We start from the raw sequence: 14,033 nt of genomic DNA, 5'->3' as shown, positions 1-14,033 counted from the left end.
TTTTTTTTTTTTTTTTTTTTTTTTTTGTATTTTTAGTAGAGATGGGGTTTCACCATGTTGGCCAGATGGTCTTGATCTCTTGACCTTGTGATCTGCCCGCCTTGGTCTCCCAAAGTGCTGGGATTACAGGCGTGCACCACCACGCCTGGCCAAAAATCTCATAATGTTTTAAGAAGGTTTACAAATTTGTGTTGGCCTGCATTCAAAGCCGTCCTGGGCCACAGATTGGACCAGCCTGCTCTAGGAGAAGCACCCCCGTCCTTTACCTTCCAGATCCACATCTGGTGGGCAGTGGGCAGGCTGACCTTTCTGAAACCTACACACAGCTTTAACTGCCCACTTCCTGTTAGTGGTGTTCACAGGCGTGGGCATGGCGGTAGGAGCAGAAACTCGTTAGCTGTTAACAGTCAGGGTTTAAAGGAAACCGAATTGCCAATGAAATCTGATTGGCAGTTCCTTAAAATGTACAGGTTTCCTGTCACTTCCAGTCACTTCCAGACATCTTGTCTAGACATATCTTTGAGACTGGGGAATCTATTCTTGTAACCACAGGCCGCCACCCAGGCCTCTGGCACTCAGTTAAATGGCTTCTGCCTTGAGGCTATTCACAATAGTTGTCTCTAGTACAGAGGGACCATCTATAATCTGCTCTTTGTCCCAGTTTTTCCTCTTTGTGGGCAGAAAAGGTTTAAAGCATGCGATGCAGCAAGCTGGTCTCCTGCCCAAATCAGTGTCCTGCTAAGTCCCCTGTCTCTGTGGATGCTAACTTTCACTTGGGATACAGAATTCAGCTTTTCCAGCCCTGTAACACTCCAAGTTGTAGGATTTCCAGTAAACTTGGATTGCAAGCCACTCTAAGCAAAACTAAAACTTAAAACAGGGCACCTTCCGTCTAAAACATGTCTCTTACAGGACCTGAAGACTGCATGAAGTCACTAACTCCTGCCAGCATTCCAATTTCCTCCTACCATTTCCCATAAGTCTACAGTCCTGATAGGCACATAGTCTGTGTTTCAGATACCAGCATCAATTTCAGGATCATTAAATTTTGAAGAGGTGCCTGCTTTCCCCCCTACCTCTTCCACTCAACCCTGCATCTGTCTTGACACAGGATTCAAGTTAACATACAGCTCTTCTTTTTCTTATTCCTTTGTTTGGATGCTCCTGCTTCCTTTATGCCCTTCAGTTTCAAACAAGTCTCCCATATAAATTCTAATTCCCTCATCTTTAAATTTTACCAAGGGATTATCAGATGCTCCTCATGTAACTGAGTAATCTATATAACTGCATATGCCTCTCTCCTATCCCATTGTGCTTGTAAAGATCCCAGCTCTCCACATGCAAAGAACACAAAAGGCATTAATCATAAAAGAAAAAAAAGATACATTTGACTTTATCTATCAAAATTAAAACCTTCTGCTTATCAAAAGACATTGATGTGGTTTGGCTATGTCCCCACCCAAATCTCATTTTGATTTCTACATGTTGTGGGAGGGACCTGGTGGGAGGTAATTGAATCATAGAGGCAGGTCTTCCCCATGCTGTTCTGTGACACTGAACAAGATCTGATGGTTTTAAAAAGGGGAGTTTCGGCCGAGTGCGGTGGCTCACGCCTGTAATCCCAGCAATTTGGAGGCCGAGGCAGGCTGATAACCTGAGGTCAGGAGTTCAAGATCAGCCTGGCCAACATGGTGAAACCCTGTCTCTACTAAAAATACAAAAATGAGCCAGGTGTGGTGGTGCATGCCTGTAATCCCAGCTACTTGGGAGGCTGAGGCAGGAGAATCACTTGAATCCAGGAGGTGGAGGCTGCAGTGAGCTGAGATCATGCCATTTCACTCCAGCCTAGGTGACAAAGCGAGACTCTGTCTCAAATAAATAAATAAGTAAATTAATTAATAAAAGGGGAGTTTCCCTGCACAAGCTCTCTTCTTGTCTGCCACCATGTGAGACATACCTTTTGCCTTCTGCCACGATTGTGAGGCCTCTCCAGTCACATGGAATTGTAAGTCCATTAAACATCTTTTTCTTCCCAGTCTCAGGTACATCTTTATCAGCAGCATGAAAACAGACTAATACAGAAAGTTGGTGTTACTGGGGGTCAATTTTTCTGGCTGGAAATCTCTGTAATCACAGTGCCTTTGCCTGAATTCTTGTCCTGCCTCCGGAAGAATGAGGTATGCAGACAAGTAAAGAGTAACGAAGAGTTTTATTTAGTGTTAGAACAGCTCAGAGGAGTGGGTACCTCCTCTCTGTAGGCAGGTTGTCCGGTTGAGTGTTTAGCTCTTAGCAGAGAGGAGGCCCTGGAGAGGGTGGTTCCCCTCCTCAGCCAAGTCATTCAGATGTCTCAGTAGGTCTCTGAAGCTCTCAGCAGAAAGGGTACTCCTCTCTGCTGGTCCATCATCTCTGCAGTTCTCAGCAGAGAGGGTATTTCTCTCTGCAGCTGGTCGTCCTGTCTCATAGATGATACTCCTCTCTGGAGCTGGAATAGATGGTACTCCTCCTCTCTGCAGCTGCTCGTCCTGGCCAGTCATGTCTCTCTGCCCTCTTTGTCCTCTGGGCATCCTCTGCCTGCTCTGGCTGAGCCTAGGGCTTTTATGGACCTCACAGAGGAGGAAGTGCATGCCAACTGGTCCATGGGCAACTGTGGGCAGGCTGGAAGAGGCACCACAAGTCCCCACTCCAGTCTGTGGGACTGGCAGCCCAGCCCCCAGCCCCCAGCCTTCAGGCCCTCCCTGGCCTGAGGGTGGGGCCTTACTAGGGACCTCACCTACTGCCCAGGACTTTCTGCCTCCTGCTACCATTCATAGTCTGGGACTTGGCCTTAACCTTGCTGTGAGATGGGAGTGGGTGCCAGGAGTGGAGAGAGGCCAGGCAGTGGGAGCAGACACCTCTGAGCCTGCAGGAATTGGGAGAGCTGTCCTTTCTAGGGCATCCGAGGGTGCAGGGTGCAGAGACGCCTGGGTCCTGGGCCTGGGAGGACAGTCGCAGCTGCACCTGGGAGCTCCTACCCTGCTAACTTGGAAGAGGCAGGCCTCCCGCTTGTCCCTGGCTCCTGCCTGCTTCATGGAGTAGGAGGCCCAGGTCTGCAGTTGCGGGTCTGGTGGCTGCTGCTGCACCCAGGAGGGCAATCCTGCCTGCACCCAGCTCCCCCAAGAGCACAGGGAGGCTCAGATCCATAGCTGCAGTTTGCATAGCCCCAGGAGGGTGAGGCTTCTGCCTGCTCTGTAGAGCAGGAGGGCTGGGTCTGCAGTTACAGTCTGGGCAGCTACAGTGGCATGGGGCACCCCGCTCCCAACTCAGAAGGGGCAGGGCTCCCACTGGCTCCATGGAGTGTGCAGCCCCAGCCATGCCTCCCTGATGCAGCTGGCAGGATGGCAGCAGCCACTGCCACCATTGGTACTGAGAGTGAGGTGCTGCTGAAAAGATACTAAAAAATGTGGAAGTGACTTTGGAACTGGGTAACAGGCAGAGGGTGGAACAGTTTGGAGGGCTCAGAAGAAGACAAGAAAACGTGGTAAAGTTTGGAACTCCCTAGAGACTTATTGAATGGATTTGACCAAAATGCTGATAATAATATGGACAATGAAATCCAGCCTGAGGTGGTCTCAGATGGAGATGAAGAACTTCTTGTGAACTGGAGCAAGGGTGACTCTTTTTTTTTNGACTTTGGAACTGGGTAACAGGCAGAGGGTGGAACAGTTTGGAGGGCTCAGAAGAAGACAAGAAAACGTGGTAAAGTTTGGAACTCCCTAGAGACTTATTGAATGGATTTGACCAAAATGCTGATAATAATATGGACAATGAAATCCAGCCTGAGGTGGTCTCAGATGGAGATGAAGAACTTCTTGTGAACTGGAGCAAGGGTGACTCTTTTTTTTTTTTTTTTTTTTTTTTTGAGCCGGAGTCTCGCTCTGTCGCCCAGGCTGGAGTGCAGTGGCCGGATCTCAGCTCACTGCAAGCTCCACCTCCCGGGTTCACGCCATTCTCCTGCCTCAGCCTCCCGAGTAGCTGGGACTACAGGCGCCCGCCAGGTCGCCCGGCTAGTTTTTTGTATTTTAGTAGAGACGGGGTTTCACCATGTTAGCCAGGATGGTCTCGATCTGCTGACCTCGTGATCCGCCTGTCTCGGCCTCCCAAAGTGCTGGGATTACAGGCTTGAGCCACCGCGCCCGGCCAGGTGACTCTTGTTATGTTTTAGTAAAGAGACTGGCAGCATTTTGCTCCTGCCCTAGAGATTTCTGGAACTTTGAACTTGAGAGAGATGATTTAGGGTATCTGGTGAAAGAAATTTCTAAGCCTAAAAGCATTCAAGAGGTGACTTGGGTGCTGTTAAAGGCATTCAGTTTTAAAAAGGAAACAGCACAAAAGTTTGGAAAATTCACAGCCTGACAATGCAATAGAAAAGAAAATCCCAGTTGGGCATGGTGGCTTTCAGTCTTCCAAACTTTCTCAAATCTGTCTGGTCTCACACCTGTAATCCCAACACTTTGGGAGGCTGAGGCAGGCAGATCACTTGAGATCAGGAGTTTGAGACCAGCCTGGCCAACATGATGAAACCCTGTCTCTACTAAAAATACAAAATTAGCCAGGCATAGTGTTGCGTGCCTGTAATCCCAGGTACTCGGGAGGCTGAGGCAGGAGACTCACATGAACCCAGAAGGCAGAGGTTGCAGTGAGCCAAGATTGCGCCACTGCACTCCAGCCTGGGTGACTGAGCAAAACACCATCTCAAAAAAAAAAAAAAGGAAAAAAAGAAAAAAAAATCCCATTTTCTGAGGAGAAATTCAAGCCAGCTGCAGAAATTTGCATAAGTAATGAGGAGCCGAATGTTAATCGCCATGACAATGGGGAAAATGTCTCCAGGGCATGTTAGACGTCTTCACGTCTTCACGGCAGCCTCTCCCATCACAGGCCTGGAGGCCTAGGAAGAAAATATGGTTTAGTTGGCCTAACCCAGGGTCCTTGTGCTGAGTGCACCCTAGGGATTTGGTGCCCTGCATCCCAGCTGCTCCAGCTGTGGCTGAAAGGAGCCAACATAGAGCTTGGGCTGTAGCTTCAGAGGGTGCAAGCCCCAAGCCTTGGCAGCTTCCACATGGTGTTGAGCCTGTGGGTGCACCAAAGTCAAGAATTGAGATGTGGAAACCTCCACCTAGATTTCAGAGAATGTATGGAAATGTCTGGATGCCCAGGCAGAAGTTTGCTCCAGGGGTGGGGCCCTCATAGAGAAACTCTGCTAGGGCAGTGAGGAAGGGAAATGTGGGGTCAGAGCCCCCACACAGAGTCACTACTGGGGCAGCACCTAGTGGAGCTGGGAGAAGAAGGCCACCATTCTACAGAGCCCAGAAAGGTAGGTCCATCAACACCTTGCACTGTGCACCTGGAAAAGCTGTAGACAACACCAGCCTGTGAAAGCAGCCAGGAGGGAGGCTGTACCCTGCAAAGCCACAGGGGGGTGCTGCCCAAGACGATAGGAACCCACCTTTTACATCAGTGTGACCTGGATGTAAGACACAGAGTCAAAGGAGATCATTTTGGAGCTTTAAGATTTGACTGCCTCACTGAACTTCGGACTTGCATGGGGCCTGTAGCCCCTCTGTTTTGGCCATTTTTTCCCATTTGAAACAGCTGTATTTACCCAATGCCTGCACCCCCATTGTATCTGCTTTTGATTTTACAGGCTCATAGGCAGAAGGGACTTGCCTTGTCTCGGATGAGACATTGGACTGTTGACTTTTGAGTTAATGCTGAAATGGGTTAAGACTTTAGGGGACTGTTGGGAAGGCATGAATGGTTTTGAAATGTGAGGACACGAGATTTGGGAGGTACTGGGGCAGAATGATATGGTTTGGCTGTGTCCCCACCCAAATCTCATCTTGAATTTCCATGTGTTGTGGGACGGACCCAATGGGAGGTAACTGAATCATGGAGACAGGTCTTTCCCGTGCTGTTCTCATGATAGTGAATAAGTCTCATGAGATCTGATGGTTTTTAGAAAGGGGAATTTCTTGCACAAGCACTCTTCTCTTGTCTGCTGCCATGAGAATACATGCCTTTCACCTTCCGTCATGATTGTGAGACCACTGCCACATGAAACTATGAGTCCATTAAACCTCTTTTTCTTCCCAGTCTCAGGTATGTCTTTATCAGCAGTGTGCAAACAGACTAATACAGACACTATTAAGAAAGTGAAAAGGCAGCTGGTCGCAGTGGTTCATGCCTGTAATCCCAGCACTTTGGGAGGCTGAAGTGGGCGGATCCTAACTTGAGGTTAGGAGTTCAAGACCAGCCTGGCCAACATGGTGAAACCCCGTCTCTACTAAAAATACAAACATTGGCCGAGCATGCTGGTAAGCACCTGTAATCCCACCTACTCAGGAGGCTGAGGCACGAGACTCACTTGAACCCAGGAGGCAGAGGTTGCAGAGATCATGCCACTGCACTCCAGCCTGGGTGACAGAGTGAGACTGTCTTAAAAAAAAAAAGAAAAAGAAAAAAAGAAAGTGAAAAGGCAAGCCACAGACTGGGAGATAATGTTCAACATACATATATTTGATAAAGGATTCATATTAGGATATATAAGAAATTCCTGTAAATTAATAAGAAAAACTTTTTTTGTGAGACAGGGTCTTGCCAAGTCGCCCAGACTGGGAAAAACAGTTTCTTAATGAATAATACTTTAAACAGCACTTAGAAAAGAACATATCTATACAATTAGTAAGCATGTAAAACAGATGTTCAACATCATAACCATCAGGGAACTACAAATTAAAACCATAAAAAGAGATCACTATACAACCACCAGAATGGCTGAAATTTAAGAGACTAACAATACCACCTACCAACAAAGATGTAGAACTGGAACTCTCCCATACACTGCTGGTGGGAGTATAAAATAGTACAAAGCATCTTGGAAAACTGTTTGGCAGTTCCTAATAAACTTAAGTACACACATAGCCTATAGCCCAGCAATTCCATTCTTAGGTTCATACCCAAGACTAAAAAAGGGTTGTACAAGAGTGGTCATAGCAGACTTATTTATACTAGCCCCAAACCGTAAACAACCCAAATGTCCATCAACTGGAGAATGGATCAACAAATTGTGGTATAGTCATACAATGCAATACTACTCAGCAATGAAAGAATGTACTACCGATACATAAAATGACAGGGATGAGTCTCAAAATTGTTATTTATTTATTTATTTATTTATTTATTTATTTATTTATTTGAGACGGAGTCTTACTCTGTCTCCCAGGCTAGAGTGCAGTGGCGTGATCTTGGCTCACTGCAACCTCTGCCTCCTGGGTTCAAGCAATTCTCCTTTCTCAGCCTCCCAAGTAGCTGGGATTACAGGCATGCCCCACCGCGCCTGGCTAATTTTTTTGTATTTTTAGTAGAGACTGGGTTTCACCATATTGGCCAGGCTGGTCTCAAACTCCTGACCTTGTGATCCGCCCGCCTCAGCCTCCCAAAGTGCTGGGATTACAGGCGTGAGCCACCGCACCCAGCTTTCAAAAGTATTGATTTAATTTTGTTGATTGATTATTGATTTTGTGTCTGGCAAAATAAACCAGACACAAAATACACTACAGATAAGTGAATTTCATATATATAAAATTTAAGAGCAGGCAAAAGTAATTTATGGTGATAGAAACCAGTATAGTGATTCCAGGGAGGTAGGTGGTAATGGCTTGAAAAGAGTACCAGAGAACTTTCTGGGGTGATGGAAATGCTTTATATCTTGATCTAGGTGATGATCAAACAGGTGTATACATTTGTTAAAAAAAAAAAAAAGTATTGGTTTCTCCAGTTAAAATTTGTGCATTTTCCATTATATAAATAATAATTCATTTACATATCATTTAAAGGGATAAAGCTGGGGGCAGTGGCTCATTCCTGTAATCCAGCACTCTGGGAAGCCAAGGCAGGAGGATCACTTAAGGCCAGGGGTGCAAGACCAGCTTGGGCAACATAGCAAGATTCCTGTCTCTATTTTAAAAAATGAGATAGATTTTATACATTCTGTTATTGAACAATCTTCAACATATGCAACATATGGTGCTAATAAAACAAGGTGCAGAACAGTGTTTTGATTTTTTCTTTTTTAAGAAAAAGAATATGTGCTGGGCTCAGTTGCTCACATCTGTAATCTTGTCACTTTGGAAGGCCAAGGCAGGAGGATCACTTGAGCCCAAGAGTTGGAGACTAGCCTGGGCAACATAGCAAGACTCTATCTCTACACAAGAAAAAAGAAAAGGAATATTCATATTCATATACATGTATATTTGTTGGGTTTTTCTTTTCTTTTCTTTTTTTTTAGACAGAGTTCTGCTCTTGCCGCCCAGGCTGGAGTGCAATGGCGCAATCTTGGCTCACGGCAACCTCCGCCTCCCAGGTTCAAGCGATTCTCCTGCCTCAGCCTCCCGAGTAGCTGGTATTACAGGCACGCACCAATACACCTGGTTAATTTTGTATTTTTACTAGGGACAGGGTTTCTCCATGTTGGTCAGGCTGGTCTGGAACTCCAGACCTCAGGTGATCCACCCACCTTGGCCTCCCAAAGTGCTGGGATTACAGGCATGAGCCACCACGCCCAGCCTTCCTTCAGGTCCTTCCTAACCTGTGGCCTCACTGTTCTCCCACTCTGCCTGATTCAGCCCTCAGTCTCAGTGCCAGGGCTGAAGCCACACTGACTCCACCTCTAGCAGAACCTAGGACTCTCCCATGCTTCAGGAGCCACTTGGGGAGGCTGGGTCTGTTCTCAAAGATGCCATGGGTTGCCATCTTTACAATGTCATGAACTGTGGCTTTATGTTAATAGAAACTAGTTATTCTGGGGAAGGAAGATTACATCCTGTCTCCCTTTTCTCTCTTTTCATTAAAAAATTAGTAAATGTGGCCGGGCGCAGTGGCTCAGGCCTATAATCTCAGCACTTTGGGAGGCAGAGGTGGGTGGATTACTTGAGGCCAGGAGTTTGAGGAGACCAACCTGGCCAACATGGCGAAACTCCGTCTCTACTAAAAACACAAAAATCAAAGATGCCATGGGTTGCCATCTTTACAATGTCATGAACTGTGGCTTTATGTTAATAGAAACTAGTTATTTCATCATCAAGGTGGTGATGCACATCTGTAGTTCCAGCTACTCGGGAGGCTGAGGCAGGAGAATCACTTGAACCTAGGAGGCAGAGGTTGTAGTGAGCCGAGATCATGCCACTACACTCCAGCCTGGGCAACAGAGCCAGACTCCATCTCAAAAAAAAAGAAAGAAAGCAAGGAAGGGAAGGGGAAAGGAAAGGGAAAGGGGAAGGGGAAGGGGAAGAAAAGAAAATAGAAAGGAGAGCTAGGGAATGGAAGTAGGGAGAAGTGGAAGTAGGAAGGTGGAGTCACCTTTACTCTCACATCGGACAGAAGGAACTATCTCCTATGCATTGTCAAAGAATATCATCATGACCCTTTAGGGTGTCTACAGTAGCTTTTGAGATTTTAATTTCAATGCACTCTCACTGGTGCTCACAGAACCCTCGTAAGGAAGAAATAAACAGCAAAGCTGAGTCCAAAGATGGTACTTGAAGTCATTCAACTTCAGCCTTAATAGCTCACCCTGAAGCCATAGGAGCTTAAGGGGAGATTGGTTTGTTTCTCAAAATGGAAAATCTTTACTGTTTCTTCTGATAATATACAAGAGTTATTTTTTTTCAAGCAATATGGAAAAACAGAAAAGTCCTTATAAATTTACTCCCCAGAGATAAATTATCAACACGGCATTTCAGATTTAGGCTACCATGGTCTTGACTGCATGCAACAGAAAATGACTGGGTACATTAAACAAGAAAAGAGATTTATTGGAGGGATGTGAGATAGCTCAGAGCACCAGAGGGAGGCTAGAAAAGCAAACTCAGGAAGATGGGCAAAGCCCAAGGGGAACTGGGCAGCCAGGACCTCAGGCAAGGTAAGGATCCTGGGCCGTGTGGTTAGGATGCCAGTTCTGCTGCCAATGGGCATGGCCTGGCTGCCCCCACTGCCCCTGGGACACTGGGTGTCACAGCCACCACTAGCAGCAGAACGAGTTCTAAAATGCCCTTGCTTGTGGGCATCAGTCTCTGGATTTTAAGTCTAATTGGCCAAGCTACGTCTCATTCTGACTGCTGGAGAGTGAGTATATCTACCTCGGGGCACAGCTGCTGTCACCCAGATCCACACAGTGTTGGCGCCCTCAAGAAAGGAAGTCAGATGTCACAAGTCAAATAAATGGTAAATGTTCATTACACACATGTATAACTTTTCTGTTTGTTTATAAGTCATGGGATATTATACATATTACTATATTTTGTTAGTGTATATTATATATGAATTAGATATTAGTATATATTAATGATGTATTTTATTTTTATATAATTGTTATATAAAATTAATAATATATACATTATTATGCACACTAATTGGTACAACACTATTATACATACAAATTGGTAAGTAGATTTTACCTAGTATTATTATATTGTTATACAAATTGGTATGTATACATACTAATTGGTAAGTCGATTTTATCATTATTATACATAATAATTGGCAAGTAGTTTTGTTTGGGCCTGTATATCTTTTTATATCATTACAATAAGTTATTCCCTAAATTCTTGCACAATATTTATTGTGTAGATATTATTAACCAATTTTCACTTGGACGTTTATTTTCTGTTTTTTACTAGTATTAAACAACACAGCTGAGAACATCCTGGAACATATGTCTTGGCACTTGCCTTGGTGTTTGAGTAGGTTAGTCTCAAAGGTGAAACTGCTGAGTCAAACGGCGTGTAAAAATTAGATGTAGCCAGATCGACCTGAAGAAACATCCGTTTACATAGACGCTCACTAAAATATGGGAGTCCAGAGGGGAGTGTCTTTTTCACCGATCTGATTTAATCCTAAAGTTAAGGATAATCGCCCAGCAAGGAAGGGTATCTGGGTGTTATCCCAGCAGTCCCACCTGGTGGTTTTTAATTAGGCACACAAGCAAGCAGAGGCGAAACTTTGGAACGCTTTTCCTTGAGAGCTCTAGCCACGTGAAACAGTAGGACTCGCACCGACGCAGTCAGACAGCGGGCGCAATTTCAAAGTCTCCGTTCGCGCGTCCCTGAGGCGCCTGGGGTTTATGGGGTTTGAACCGTTAGTCCCCCACGTGCCAGTCCGCTTCCCTTCCCGCTTGGCCAAAACACCTCTTCTAAGGTACCCCTAACGTAAATAAACAAACAACCCAGGCTCCGTGCGCCGTGCCTCCTGCCCTGGAACTGGGGTTGGAGCAGGCTTTCCCTGGACCCAGTCCGGCCCCACATAGCCAATCCTGCCAGCCTGCTGCCTTTCCGACCTCCCAGCCCCCGGAGGAGCGCAGGAAGACAGGATAACCCCAGGACCAGAAACGCCTGGAACGCGAAGGACGCCGAAGCCCTCGCCGCGCAGCCCGTGGGGCCTCGGCCCAGGGCCCAGTCTGGCAAACGCGGACACGGCTGCCTCTCTGGGAAGACCGCCCAGAGCTCTCCTGGCTTGAGGAGACTCGCGGCCGCCTAAAGCAGCCAGCAGGTCCCATGGTGTAATGGTTAGCACTCTGGACTTTGAATCCAGCGATCCGAGTTCAAATCTCGGTGGGACCTCATCATCCCTTTTTGGTCCCACAATTCCTGTTTTGGGGACGGCTTCCGACAGCGGCCACCTCAGGTTGTGTGGGTAGCCCCAGTGACCTGCCAGACAGCGGCTTAGGGTCCCTCCTCTTCGCTCAAGATTTTTTCATTTCAGGGCCGTCCTGACGGTGTCAGTGCGCACGCGCGAGAGTCGGGCAGAAAAATGTGTTGATGGGAGAGCAAACGCGACTTTACCCTGGAGGGAAACTTCCGAAAGAACTCGAAGGATCTGGAGGATGCTGCTTCGGGTGGGGCATAGATGCTGCTTCCGCCGGTCTAGGAGGTCCCAGGTGGCCGAGGGTGCCGGCATGTTTCTTATTGGCTACTGAGCAAGCGCGATACGTTACTGCTGCCTGAGCCGCCAACGAAGTGGCTCGACAGAACCAAGGGGCGGGGAAATGGCGCCTGCGGGACTCCAATTGGTCACGAACAATAACGAGGCTGCGGTCCCCAGAGGGGACTGGGGTTTTCTTGGGGTCTGGCATGCACCCTAGTGTGTTTGTGTTGGTTGTCCGGTGCTCAGTGACGTCGTCTGTGTCTGTCCGTCATAAAACAGTCCCTTAGGCTGTATGCGGTGGCTCACGCCTGTAATCCCAGCACTTTGGGAGGCCGGAGTTCGAGACCAGCCTGACCAAGATGGTGAACCCTCGTCTCAACTAAAAATACAAAAATTAGCCGGGCGTGGTGACGCGCGCCTGTAATCTCAGCTACTGGGGAGGTTGAGGCAGGAGAATGGCTTGAACCCGGGAAGTGGAGGTTGCAGTGAGCCGAGATCGCGCCAGTGAATTCCAGCCTGGGAGACAGAGCGAGACTTCATCTCAGAAAAAAAGAAAAAAAAAACAAAAACGAAAGAAAGAAAACAGTCCCTTAGATGCTGCAGCTGGTGAAAGAGGAAAGGAGGGAGAGACAGAGAGAAAGAGAAGGTGGGGCGGGGGGAGAGAGAGACAGAGAAAAAGAAAGAAAAGAAAAAAAAAGAAAAAAGAAAAGAAAAACAGCCCCTTGACTAAGGGACCGGTTCTTCAGCCCGCCAGGGCGTCTTAAGTGAGTCCTCAGCCGGACTGAGCGTGTCTCTCTGGGCGAATCTGTCCAGGATCCGTGTTTAGGGTGCTGAGCAGGCACACGTACTTTGCGAGGAAGGGCATAACTTTAGGATTGTATGAGAGAGACGTGCGTGAAGCAGCCAGCTTCTTTGGATCAGCATCTGAGTTTTGAGAGGTGCCTGCCCCTCTAGGATAAGTGACAAGGGAGCCCGCTGACACATTTATGATCTCCCTACATGGTGATTGGCACTGTGGTTATACGTTCCCGCCCCTTGGGAGGATGCCACAGAAACAGAGAGGATCCTCGCGCTGCTCTCCCACTTCTCCCCTGAGCACCCGTCCTCCCCACCCCACCCCACACGCTCCCTAAACGGTTGAATGGATCTGTGTGTATGAGCAATCCCAGCCTCAAAAATACCTAGCCATGAGAGATGGGAGGATTTGCTCCACCAGACCGTAAAGCTTATAATCAACTGCAAGCTATAGAAATTGAGGTAGTTGGGTACTGGTGCAAGGATGGGAAAACAAGCCAACGGAACAGAATAGGGAACCCAGGTTCAGCCTCATAGGTATCTGGACAATTGATTTATGACAAAGGTGGCACAACAGAGGAGTGGGGAAAAGAACTTACTTTTCCTTTCATTCTTTCTCTCTTTCTTCTCTTCCTCTTCCTCCCCCTCCTCCTACTCCCCATTCCCCCTCTCCTCCTCCTCCTTCTCTTTTTTTCTTCTTTTTGACAGGGTCTTGCTCTGTCGTCCAGGCTGGAGTGCAGTGGCACGATCACAACTTACTGCAACCTCGAACTCCTGGACTCCAATGATCCTCCCCCCTCAGCCTCCTAAGTAGCTGGAACGACAGGCACGTGCCACCATGCCCAGTTAGGACCTACTTTTTGATAAATTGTTCTGGGACAATTGAGTGTCCATATGGAAAAATATAAAATCGAATTCCTCCCTAACTTATATTAAACAGAGCAATAAGGCCAGGTGCAGTGGCTCATGCCTGTAATCCCAGCACTTGGGGAGGCCGAGGCGGGTGGGTCACGAGGTCAGGAGCTCAAGACCAGCCTGGCCAACATAGTGAAACCCCCATCTCTACTAAAATACAAAATTAGCAGGGCATGGTGGCGCGTGCCTGTAATCCCAGCTACTTGGGAGGCTGAGGCAGGAGAATCACTTGAACCCAGGAGGTGGAGGTTGCAGGGAGCCGAGACTGTGCCACTGCACTCCAGCCTGGCAACAGAGTGAGACTCCGTCTCAAAAAAAATAAAAATAAAATAAAAAATAAACAGAGCAATAAATTCCATGTGAATTGT

The 14,033-nt window shown here is 47.3% G+C and overlaps 1 non-coding gene across 1 annotated transcript; it reads left to right on the top strand.

Moving 5' to 3' along the window:
* Positions 1-11,579: 11,579 nt before the first annotated feature.
* On the top strand, positions 11,580-11,651 carry TRNAQ-UUG (transfer RNA glutamine (anticodon UUG)). The gene has a single exon. It is a non-coding gene; the product is annotated as a tRNA-Gln (tRNA).
* The last annotated feature ends 2,382 nt before the right edge of the window (positions 11,652-14,033 follow it).

This window comes from Rhinopithecus bieti, unplaced genomic scaffold (genome assembly GCF_001698545.2).
Source record: "Rhinopithecus bieti isolate Rb0 unplaced genomic scaffold, ASM169854v2 scaffold_35856, whole genome shotgun sequence".
Lineage (NCBI taxonomy): Eukaryota > Metazoa > Chordata > Mammalia > Primates > Cercopithecidae > Rhinopithecus > Rhinopithecus bieti.
This window is presented reverse-complemented; position numbering and strand designations above follow the sequence as displayed.